Source organism: Coptis chinensis, chromosome 2, assembly GCF_015680905.1.
Source record: "Coptis chinensis isolate HL-2020 chromosome 2, ASM1568090v1, whole genome shotgun sequence".
Classification (NCBI taxonomy): Eukaryota; Viridiplantae; Streptophyta; class Magnoliopsida; order Ranunculales; family Ranunculaceae; genus Coptis; species Coptis chinensis.
The window spans coordinates 6,672,455-6,685,098 of record NC_141457.1 but is presented as its reverse complement, the minus strand read 5'-3'; the positions used below and the strand labels follow the sequence as shown (position 1 = coordinate 6,685,098).

Below are 12,644 nucleotides of genomic sequence, written 5' to 3'. Positions count from 1 at the left end.
TCTGCATTGTGCAGTTAGGTTTTAAGTTGTTCTTGGATCTCTCAGTTTAGCCTGACTTTCTATATAAAATTAGAAAACTCAACTTTTTATTGGTTTGTTGGACAAGTGAAGTAGGGAAGAACTCATTTTTATGGTTGTGCATGGGCTTTCTTTTGTATTTAGTCGGATCAGGGACTTACGTGGAAATGTGTTTGAAGCTTGTGATGTTTTGGTTTTGAAAGACATTTGGTTCTCTTGCAGAAACCAGAGGCCTCTCTTTATCTCTTTCGTTCTGTTGCCATGAAGAGAGTGTGGAATACCCTCTTCTCTTTAGTTCACCTTAACAATCATTGTAAGAGACTGGAATTTGTACAAAGTACGACATATGACATCGATTGCATTGATTTTATCTTAAGTCTTCTAAGCCATATTTCCGCAGGCCTCCTCTAACACTAGGTTTAAAGCCCAAATGTTCACCAAACTCTGTGTCAAAATACTTTCATGAGTAATCTTGACCCGTGTTGGACTAGGGTAATAGACTTGACCCCCTTTTGTAAAGGTTACCGCAGGGGAGATATACTTTATGTGGTTGGTTTTCCCTTCTTTTGACTATGTACTTTTACTATAGGCTAATGGAAGCCTTTTACTGTGAAGTTTTACTTAGTACCTCGTACTTTACTTCTTTAAAGTCTATATGAAAAAAGGAGTTGTTGATACAAAATTGGGAAGTTGAAGTTAGAATATCTAATGTGAAGGCGTGAGGCTAATTCTTAAATACGTTTTAGAGATGAAGTTGCAAAGGAAAAGGTGATTTGGATAGTTATACAATCAGAGGTGTCCAAGAAGAGATATCTTCAGCTTCGGAGTGATGACAAAAATCAAATTTTGGATTTTTGCTAAGTAACATGGACACTTTGTATATGACATATGGCCACTTCCATAGTTATTTATCTGTAAAGAGACACTTTTTAAGGTCTTGAACCCAAGAGTTAGTTGTGTAACTAAAGAATAGAAATAGTTTTCTTTTTAATTAGTCGCGGTCCTTGTGTCCTAGTTCAAATAGGTCGTAGTTTTCTTTTTTATTGGTTTGTTAGACAAGTGTAGCTAAATGGATGTTTGTTTGTTTGGATTTTTGTTACTGTAGATGGAAAGAACTCGTGCAATAGGTGTGGTGATAACACTCATTCATCGAGAAAATGTTGTTGGTTGTCTCGCCTTGTTGCATTCGAAAATGTCGTGGAAGTAGGATCCCGAAACAAATCGAGCCAAATCCAATCTCTTGGGAAAAAAATTTTGACTGTCAGCTTTATGAGACTTCCAATGGTTGGAAGACGCGAGAGCATCGTCATTAGTACCTCTAGAGAATCTAAGATGCGCAGTTGAATTGCGCGGGGGGTTGAGAAAGGTTAACACAACAATGAAGAAAACGGAAAATGAAGGCAGAAAATTCTTGAATTGCACCGAGTGTGGGAAGGATTTTGAATGGTTGGATACTTTGTTAGCTTGGTTAAGGAGCAACATTGAGTTGGCAGCGAGTTCAAGCTCTTCCACAGTCACCTCTTCCTCGTCTTCAAAAAAAGATAAAAAAGTCAAAATTACACTTGAAATTGACGACGATGGTTTGTCGAAAGAATTCGAGTTTCATTGTAAAATTAGATGAGTGCGTGGTTGATTTCAAGTTCTTTGTATTGCGTTTTTTTGTGAACTTGTGGTGAATGTAATTATGCTGGGTTAATTCATTTTGTGAACTTGCTTTGGTTAATCCATTTTGCTTATCTTGGTAACAACTTGTGGTGAACTTGTGGTTATGACTCTGATGTAACTATGACTCTGGTTATGAACTTGTGGTGAACTTGTGCTTATCTACTGTAACTATGACTCTGATTTATTTGCTACAGAATCTTGTGTTGATGTAACAATGAATAAATTTGATTGGTAGTTTGTTCTAATAACAATGAATAAATTTGATTGGTAGTTTGTTCTAATAGTTTCATCGAGAAAAATAAAAGCTAAATAAAAGCTGTCACAGTTCCTACAACTTAAATAGTTTTGCTGTCATAAACATAAAGATAAACAAGTTCCTACAAGCTGTCAGAGAACAAGTACAAGCTGTCAGAGTATTGGTATTTCACAGAAACATACAAAAAAAACCGCAAGTAGAATAGAAAAAAGACAATGAGAACACCGACTGAAAAAAGCACAAGCTAACATAACATAACACAAGTCTGTACTAGTTTTACACTCCGACAACTTGCGCATTTTAGTTTGTCATTGCAGAACGTAATGTTTTTGCCAAAACACGAAACAGCTGTTTTTTTGCATCTTGAACGGTGTGGCCTAAACCCTAAACACCTTTTGAACGGTGTGGCCACACCGTTCAAGAGGCAAAAAAATAGACAACACCATTTTTATCCAAGCTCAAATCCCAAACGACATGGCCACACCGTTTGGGACTAAGTTCAAACGGTGTGACCATGTCGTTTGGGACTAAGTCCAAATGGTATGATCACACCGTTTGGGACTAAATCCAAACGGTATGATCACACCGTTCAAGAGGGAAAAAAATAGACCACCATTTTTATCAAGCTCAAATCCCAAACGGCATGGCCACACCGTTTGGGACCTAGTGAAAACGGTGTGGCCGCACCGCTTCAAGAGAAAAAAACAGATCCACGCTCAAATCCCAAACGAAATTTCAGAAAAACAAAATTTTGCAAAGCAAAAAACACGAAATAAACAAAACATTACATCGAGAATTCTTCTCCAAAAAATTACATCGAGAATTCTTCTCCAAAAATTTCTACCCTCTTCTCTCCATAATTCACGAGTGGGTTCTCTCTTTGGGCTGTGTGCTTTTTCACAAAAGGTAATTTCTCTATTTCTCATTAATTTCTCTATTTTGAATTTCCTTATGCATTTTCTCGACTAGCCTTATTATACATTTACACTTGTGACTTGCTTAAATGGACAACAATTTGTTTGAGTTGTAGTTGCTACTATACTTTGTTCACAATGCCCTTGTTTCCACAATTTTGACATTTTTGTTATTTGTAGATGGACGACTCAATATTGATTGATGAAGTCGGAGAGAAGGAAGAATACGGTTCAGGTGAGCTAATGTTTCAATTTTATTTTCGATTTCTACCAACGAATTCAATACTGTATTATTGTACCGTGTTAGTTTATTTGTTTTTTTTTTTGACGTGGACACATTTATTTGCGCATACCGAAGTCTTCAAGCGGCACCTTCTGTGGCATTTTCTTCCTCTGTTCAACCTCCAGAGTTTGAAGTGGAAGTGGAAATTGTGAAGCCACCATGTTTGGGAATGTGTTTTGAAACTCTTGAGGCTGCAAAACAATTCTATATAGATTACGGAAAATCGTTTGGATTTAGTCCAGTAATTCGAAGCTCTGAAAAATCAGTTTCTCGTTCGGATGAAGTTAGTAGTTGTCAAATGACTTGCTCGCGATTTGGGGTTTATAGAGATCGAGGAGGCAAAAATAAGAATGTGGATGGAACTGAGAAAGAAGTGAGAAAAAGAAACACAAATACAGTTAAATGTGGGTGCCTTGCTTCAATGAGGGTGACAAAGCAAAATAGTGGAATCTGGAAAGTGATGAAATTTAGTAGCGAGCACAATCACAACCTGGTTAGTCCGGCAAAAAGAATGCGTATGCCTGTTAATAGAAATATGCCTGCTGCAGCTAAGGTGTTGATTGACTCATTTCGTGATGGTGGTGTACCTGTGAATAAAGTTGTTGATATACTTGACGGAGTACAAATTGGTTTTGATGATAGGGATTGTTGGAACCATTTGGGCCCCTCGAAAAGAATACAAGAAACCGGTGAGAGGTGATGCTACCACGGTGCTTCATTTTTTCAAGAAAAAAAGTATAGAGGATCCTAATTTCTTTTATGCAATACAGATGGATCATGAAGCAAGGGCCATTAATTTTTTCTGGGTAGATGGTCGGTCGCGTACACAGTTTCAATATTTTGGTGACGTGGTTTTCTTTGATACCACATATCGGAAGAATGTATATGAAATGCCATTCGCCCCATTTACTGGAGTTAACCACCATATGCAATCAATCCAATTTGGTTGTGCACTACTTTTGGATGAAACAGAAGATTCTTTTCAGTGGGTTTTTGAGACTTGGCTTGGAGCTATGGGCGGACGTGCCCCATCTGCAATTATCACAGATCAAGATAGAGCTATGACTCTAGCTATTGGTACGGTATTCCCTAATACTCGACACAGATTCTGCCTATGGCATATTATGAAGAAGTTCCCTGAAAAACTTCCAAATTATTATTATCGGAAGTCAAAATTCAAAAAAGAATTCAAACACTGTATTCGGCAAATATTTATTCCTGATGTGTTTGAAAGGAGGTGGGCAGAATTGATGTCTAGTTTTAAGTTGGAGGAGAATGAATGGCTTCAAGAGATGTACAAGATTCGATGGGCTCCAGTTTATCACTTGGATACTTTTTATGTCGGCACTTCGACTACTGGGCGTTCTGAAAGCATGAATTCTGTTTACAAGAACTTTTTCACATCTACGACAACTCTTAGAGAGTTTGTAGTGAAGAATGATAAGTGTTTGATGAGGATTGTTGAAAGAGAAAAAAAAAAGGATTATATTACTGAACACTCGAATCGGATTATAGGTAGTAATTCATTTCTCTTGAAGAGTGCAGCAAGTGTATACACAAGGAATGCTTATGATAGATTCAAGCAAGAATTCGAAAGTTAGTTGAACCGAAAGTATGTCCCGCATGATGATGAAAAGGTAATCGACGGCAACAGTAACCTACACTTATAAGTCGCGAAGTTACGGTGTGACGAAATGTGAATGGAAGGTGAAGTTCAACCCAAATGACAAAAGAAGGTAATTGTGAATGCAAAACTTTTGAATTTCTGGAGATACCTTGTGGACACCTCATAAAGGTATTTCAGAGTCGTGATATTGAGATTCCCGAGCTCTTTATTCTTAAGAGGTGGATGAAAGGGGCAAATAAGTATAGAGCTGAGTATGACCGTGGACTGGTAAGTGGCCATGAGAACTCGAGGAGGTAATCGAATTACTCGACTTCAAATGGTTGCTAATCGGTTGGTTTATGAAGGCTGCGAAACCGATTCAAATTTTACCAATTAATGCTACAAAGACTGCAAGAACTGTCAGTGGAGCTCAAGAAACAGAAGGAAGTTGACCCTGGTGTTTCAGTTGTTAATTCATGCACTATTGCTGATAGTTCAGCACCGCCACTTGACCTATCCCAAGTTTTACTTTTGAATCCTAACATCTCTCAAACAAAAGGAAGAAAAAAAAGTCGAAGATTTATAAGAAAACTAAGGACAAGTGGTAGAATAAAAGGGGTCTTGAACAAGCATGCGAAAAGCCAAAGCAAAGACAGAGAGGAGATGTACATGTTGTAACAAAGTTGGTGTTAACCATGACCAGAATTTAAATTGTCCCGAAAATCCAAACAAAAAGAAGGGCCCAAGTAAGTATAATATTGTTTCCTTAAAAGCAATTCAGTAGTATCCTATCTTACACAATTGCCTTTAAAACTTAACGCTTTTCCATTCTTTTTGATTTACGATTGGATGTAGAGTTAGAGGACGAGAGAGGCGAGCGACGATGAGGAGAACGAGGATGGGGACGAAGATGAGGGCAAAATGATAACATTTCCCTTTATCCAGGTTTTATCCCGCTTTCAGTATGGAACCTAGCAAGGAGCGGTGGGTGGGGCTGTTTGAGGACACGAATATCTACGCCATTCATGTCACCAACTTTATTTGGTGGGGTCGAGTTCGAATTGTGAAGAAGTTTTAGTGATTTGAGTTTTATTTGGGTTTTAGTTATTTGGGTGAATTGTCAGAGTTTTAGTTATTTGGGTGAATTGTCAGAGTTTTAGTTATCATAGTTTTAGTAAACTATTTATTCATTTTGGAACCAATCAGAAGTTTAGTAAATTATATGAACTTGATTATATGTCAACTTGATTACCTTTCAGAAGTTTTACATGTCAGAAGTTTGTGTAAATTATATGAACTTGAGTTTTAGTATAACAGTTGATTTAAACGTAATTATGCATGTAGTAATTATTGATGTGTACAGCTGATTGGACCGGACTGGAGAGACAAAATTCGAGGCTAAAACGACTGGCTAGGTAGTTCGTATTGCACACCAAACGGTGTGGCCACACCATTTGACTAGGTCCCAAAACGTGTGTGGCCATGCCGTTTGGGATTTGAACTTGATAAAATGGTGGTGTCTGTTTTTGCCTCTTGAACGGTGTGACCACACCGTTTGGATTAGTCCCAAACGGCATGGCCACACCGTTTGTCCATAACCCCAAACGTGTGGCCACACCGTTTGGCTTTTAAACAAAACGGTGTGGCCACACCGTTTGTTCCAAACCAAACGGTGTGGCCACACCGCTTTGGATTTTGAACCGGGTTAAAATGGTGTTGTCTGTTTGTCCTTAGTCCCAAAACGGTGTGGCCACACCGCTTGGCCTTAGTAAAAACGGTGTGGCCACACCGTTTGTCATAGTCCCAAAACGGTGTATGGCCACACCGCTTGGGATTTGAACCGTTTAAAAATGGTGTTGTCTGTTTGTCCTTAGTCCCAAACGGTGTGGCCACACCGTTTGCCTTAATTAGGTAAAAAACGGTGTGGCCACACCGCTTGTCCCAAGTCCCAAAACGGTGTGGCCACACCGTTTGGGATTTGAACCGGGTTAAAATGGTGTTGTCTGTTTGTCCTTAGTCCCAAACGGGTGTGGCCACACCGCTTGGCCTTAACAAAAACGTGTGGCCACACCGCTTTGTCCTTAGTCCCAAACGGTGTGGCCACACCGCCGCTTGGGATTTGAACCGGGTTAAAATGGTGTTGTCTGTTTGTCCTTAGTCCCAAACGGTGTGGCCACACCGTTTGTTTTTTAGTACAAAACGGTGTGCCACACCGCTTGTCCCCAACGGTGTGGCCACACCGCTTGGGATTTGAACTGGGTTAAAATGGTGTTGTTCTGTTTGTTCTTAGTCCCAAAACGGTGTGGCCACACCGTTTGGCTTTAGTAAAAACGGTGTGGCCACACCGTTTGTCCTTAGTCCCAAACGGTGTAGCCACACCGCTTTGGGGATTTGAACCGGGTTAAAAATGGTGTTGTCTGTTGTTCTTAGTCCCAAACGGTGTGGCCACACCGCTTTGGCTTTTAGTACAAAAAATTGTGGCCACACCGTTTGTTTAGTCCCAAACGTGTGCCACCACACCGCTTGGGATTTGAACCGGGTTAAAAATGGTGTTGTCTGTTTGTCCTTAGTCCCAAAACGTGTGGCCACACCGTTTGGCTTTTAGTACAAAACGGTGTGGCCACACCGTTTGTTCTTATCCCAAACGGTGTGGCCACACCGCTTTGGGATTTGAACTGGTTAAAAATGGTGTGTTGTCTGTTTTTGACTTTGAACGGTGTGGCCACACCGTTTGGCCTTAGTCCCAAACGGCATGGCCACACCGCTCAAGAGGCAAAAACAGATGTTTTGTGCTTTTGGCAAAAACATTGCGTTCTCGCATTAGATTTGTGTAAATTGTTATTGATTGGATAATGGTAGACATTTTGTGAAAACCATGGGGTTATAGTCTGGCCACTTTTCTAGCAAACGCAATGAAGCAGGATATTGTCGTGGGCTAAGCAATAAATTCAAATGAAGCAATGCGCGTTTATCTGAGGAGACCAACAAAATGAAATGAAAAAAATTATTAGATCAGGCTCGGGTCAAGTTTCAGGCCCCTTTGCAAGTCCATATACTTTCGTGCTATGATGAATCCATAGACTCATAGAGGCAATAATACACAACACAACATTTTGCACGAAACACAAACAAAAAAAAATAAAAGTGTAATCAATCAGTCGCAAAAGAATAGTGTTTGTTTGTGTAATCAATCCCCGACCACCCGAATAATAACCGGACACCCTCCGAAAGTACTAATAAGTTTTCAAAATCTATGTTATCAAAATCTAAAATGTGAACAGATAAGTTACTCAAGCTTCGTGAACTGTAGTAACATGTTTCAGAAACAAATTTCGGGGTTAACATGTTTGTTACGCATGCTCAAATACTTTGACATCCCAACAAATGACACTCTGAGTTCTCCAAGACTTAAAAGTCTGCAATCTCTCCAAAGTAAGTGGACATAACTTTCAGCAAATAAGCGGATATATAATAGACCATCGCTTTTATCTTGCCTAAAGAGAGGGCACTCAAGTCCGAACCCGTTTCCTCACTTTCTTAACTTCAACTTCTTCAACATTCTTTGCGTAACCATTATCGCGAACCTTGCACCAAGAGGAACACTACAAGTCTTATAAGGATGAACATTGTAAGCAACAACGTATTACAAATGTTTCAGATAAAGCCAAATATAATTAACTATGCAATAGACCTTTTGCAATCATTAAAGCGTAATATCTATTCTATTAAGATCTCCATCCAATTATTCAGTTACAGAATACCAAGAAGAGCAAACAAGCTTCTATTAACAGCCTATAAGATAAGTTCGTAATGATCAAGGCAAATTGGACAAATGTCCCTGGTGAGTGGTGATGATAGCCCTTGTGAAGATAATACATTCTGTTATGAGAATGTATCTAAACACAACAAAAAGATTTTGGTATTCATAAGAATGGCTTTCTAAATCCAGCTCCAAACCAGCTTGATCTCACAATCATGAAACTCATAAAGGAATAGTTATACGGATTCTAAATTTGCGAAACATCATTGTCTTCATATATCTAGCGTACATTAATCGGCTAAAGGAATAGTCCAAATAGAGTGTACCCTAGAGCAAAGAAATTAAGTTACTCAAGCTTCGGGAACTATAGTAAATACCTATCAACTACAAGTCCATGTGCACTAATTCCTCATTCAATGTACTCTAACACAACAAATTCAAATCCTCAAGGTTCAAAAACTCTACAAACAACATAGCAGCTACAAATCGCGAGTTTGTTTTACTCCTAATCTGTTATACACTAGCACAATCCTTAAAGCTTTCCAGTTTCAAAGTCAACATGTGTGTGTGCTTTATTCCTGCAAAACTAACCTCTCCACTTGCTTCCTCATGCTCACCATTTCCATTTCCAACACTCGTCCCAACATAAGATAAAAGGAGGTAAACTAACCAAACTCAACATACCTAAATCCTATGCTAACCACTAAACCCTAAACTAACCAAACTCAACATACCTAGTATAAGATGCTCATTCACGATATATCGTCCGCCAATGAACTTGCACCGGGTCAAATTGTATGCCTCCATGAACTCGTTTCATTGCATCGTCTGAATCGCAGTCCACCCAATTGCAGGCCTTGATTGAGCAAGCGAGAAATTTCATCGATGACGGGTGTCTTTGTCAAAATTAAAACGAAAAACTACATTAGTATATACATTTACATTTATAAAATACCAAAACAAAACAAAACAAAAATTAACGTTGTAAGATATTAACTCACCGGATTATGATATGGAAGACTCGTAGGGGAGTAGTGACTAAGATGATCGGGGTTTATCATTCTCATATGACTATTGTTTTCGCACTCAACTCATGTATCTACTAACACACTCCCATGGATAAGACGGAATGGGTCCTCGTTGTTCAAGTTGAATCAAGTGATTCTCGCCATTTACTCCAAAGTAGGAAGATGCAATATTAAATTTCACATCATACCCGCGTCCGAAGTAGTTCGCCGAGGGTCTTTGGTCTTGGGGATCCGAGGGTACAAACCGCATATGACCCAACTGACGCACAACCCTCGAAACATTGTACTGCTCGACATTATCAAGAAAGCATATAAATCCCTCGAAAAATGCTATTTCATCCACCGGCCGTGTAGCTCGGACTTGCACATAGGGATACCATTCAACCTGTCAAATAGCATATGATCGAGGAAATTAATCATTAACCACATACTAATAATATCAATTAATAAATAAAACTATTTACATACAAAAATGCTTACATCGGTACAAGTCATATTATCAATGGTGGCTCGGGTATGCTTCAATGCAGCTGTTGTGCTAGCATAAAAAGACTGAGTAACTGAGTACCTACGAGCACGGCACATGCTCAACTGATAGTCCTCATTTGGGTATGGCCTGAACACCGGAAGTACTCATAAATCCATGCCTACATTAATATAGACACCCAGTTAATATTGTAATAGATAGATAAAATTGACATTGAAAAGAAAAACAAAAAAACTAATACCTGTAGGAGAGTGAAATAGCCTGAAACACCCTTCACCTTGGCACTTGTGGCAGTCCCAAGACCACATAAGTAAGCCAAGCCCGGTCGCACCCCACGCCAGTAGTCTCGATCTCGCAAATTTCAAAAGCGGTCTCGGATAACAAACGGAACTGCAGTTCAGACGCGATGTCGGTGAAGGCGGTACATCCAAAGAAAAATAACAGATAAGCTCTCACAAAAAACTGCACCTCTTTTTGGTTGGCGCTTTCTCACAACAACCCCATTTTCATCACGTAAATCTTCATCTCATTACCTTCCCAAAGAAATCGCTTCATCAAGAAATCCATCCTAACTTTGGAAGTGAACTTATTGGATTTCATCTCCGCATCTATCTTATCCATGGGTATGCCAAGATCTTTGTGGAGGAGTCTTTTTGTCTGTTCCAAGGTCAAATCAGTGTCCCCAGTCACTGCTTTGCCTCTGATCGGAACTCCTAAGAGTTGGGAAACATCGTCCAACGTGATTGTCATCTCGCCCCACGGCATATGAAACGTGTTTGTCTCGATGCCACCTCTCCACAAACGCGCAGACCAACATAGGATCCCGATGCTGTATACACCTAAGACCCGAGCACATAAGCCGGTTCTTTGAAGCTCCACGTGAAAAGTAGAACAGGTTTGAACACTCTCCGAGGATATCCCATTGTACCAACTTGTTTTTAGGTGCCCATGGCACTTCAACACCCCTCCTCCGCCTAAAACAACAAAAACTTAGTATTAATGTATGCACAAGTTTCAATACAAAATTTAAATACTAATAGACACTAAATGATAATATTACCTGCCCTCCCAAACATCGCGAGCCACGTGCACTGCATAGTCATACAACAGATGTGACACACAAGGGCCACCTCCGTAAACACCTCTCTTGAACTCCAAGTCATTGTTAGACTTTCTCACAATATTCACTGGAGGTACAGGTACATGGACTTCCTCGTCATCCTCCTCCTCCTCCTCCGCGTCCTCTTCCTCCTCGTCAGTCTCTTCTTCTGCATCATCAACACCCTCTTCTTCACTATCAGCATGACTTAGAACTACACTCTTCCCACGATCCATATTTACGTCATCGTCATCGTCATCGTCATCGTCATCTACATCTACATCTACATCTAAATCTAAATCTAAATCTAAATCTACATCTACATCTACATCTACATCTACATCTACATCTACATCACTAAGAACTGTCCCCTTTCTTCTCTTTTGATTTCCTAACTCTACACCACTTACAACATTCATTACGGATCATCCGCTTTCCGATCCCCCCTACGAACTGATGCCGAAGTGGTTGTTCTCCTTCCTCTCTTTTTCTCAGGCTCCTCATCGCGACCCGAACTACTACTCCCCCCACCTAACAACTTCTTAGCACCCGTGAAAACACTTTTTGCTGCATTCTTCACATTAAGATTCTTTGTTCGAGGCATTGCTACAAAATAAATAGGAGTTAAAAATAAGACATTCAACTAATTCAAATTGTTGCAATACCAACGTGAAAAAACAAAGAACGAAATAAGGCGGTGTGCATGCCAATCTATATCTAAGTTCAAAACTCTGACAGAGTTCACCGAACTCTAACAGAGTTCAAAACTCTGACAGAGTTCACCGAACTCTGAAAGAGTTCAAAACTCTTACATAGTTCACCGAACTCTTACAGAGTTCAAAACTCTGAAAGAGTTCAAAACTCTGAACTCTGAAAGAGTTCACCGAACTCTGACAGAGTTCAAAACTTTGAAAGAGTTCACCGAACTCTAACAGAGTTCAAAACTCTGACAGAGTTCAAAACTCTGAACTCTGAAAGAGTTCACCGAACTCTGAAAGAGTTCAAAACTCTGAACTCAACTCGAAGAGTTCACCGAACTCGACGAGTTCAAAACTCAACTCGACGAGTTCAAAACTCGAAAAGAGTTCAAAACTCTGATAGAGTTCACCGAACTCTGACAGAGTTCAAAACTCTGACAGAGTTCACCGAACTCTGAAAGAGTTCAAAACTCTGAACTCTGATAGAGTTCAAAACTCTGATAGAGTTCAAAACCAATTGGATTAATATTATTTAAAGCCGGTAAAGTTTAATCATATCTGATGTATTACTAATGAGTAAGTAGAGGTTGTGGTTTCTAATCATATCTGATGTAACTTTACCGGCTTTAAATAATATTAATCCAATTGGTGACATATTTATTGGATTGTATGAGTACAAGCTGGGTTGTCAGCTCAATTAATAGCTCTGACAGAGTTCAAAACTCTGAAAGAGTTCAAAAATCTGATAGAGTTCACCGAACTCTGACAGAGTTCACCGAACTCTGAAAGAGTTCAAAACTCTGAACTCTGACAGAGTTCAAAACTCTGAT

At 39.5% G+C, this 12,644-nt stretch overlaps 1 pseudogene; it reads left to right on the top strand.

Annotated features, from left to right (window-relative positions):
- Positions 1–3,906: 3,906 nt before the first annotated feature.
- Positions 3,907–4,737, top strand: LOC147514598 (protein FAR1-RELATED SEQUENCE 5 pseudogene; annotated as a pseudogene).
- Positions 4,738–12,644: the final 7,907 nt, after the last annotated feature.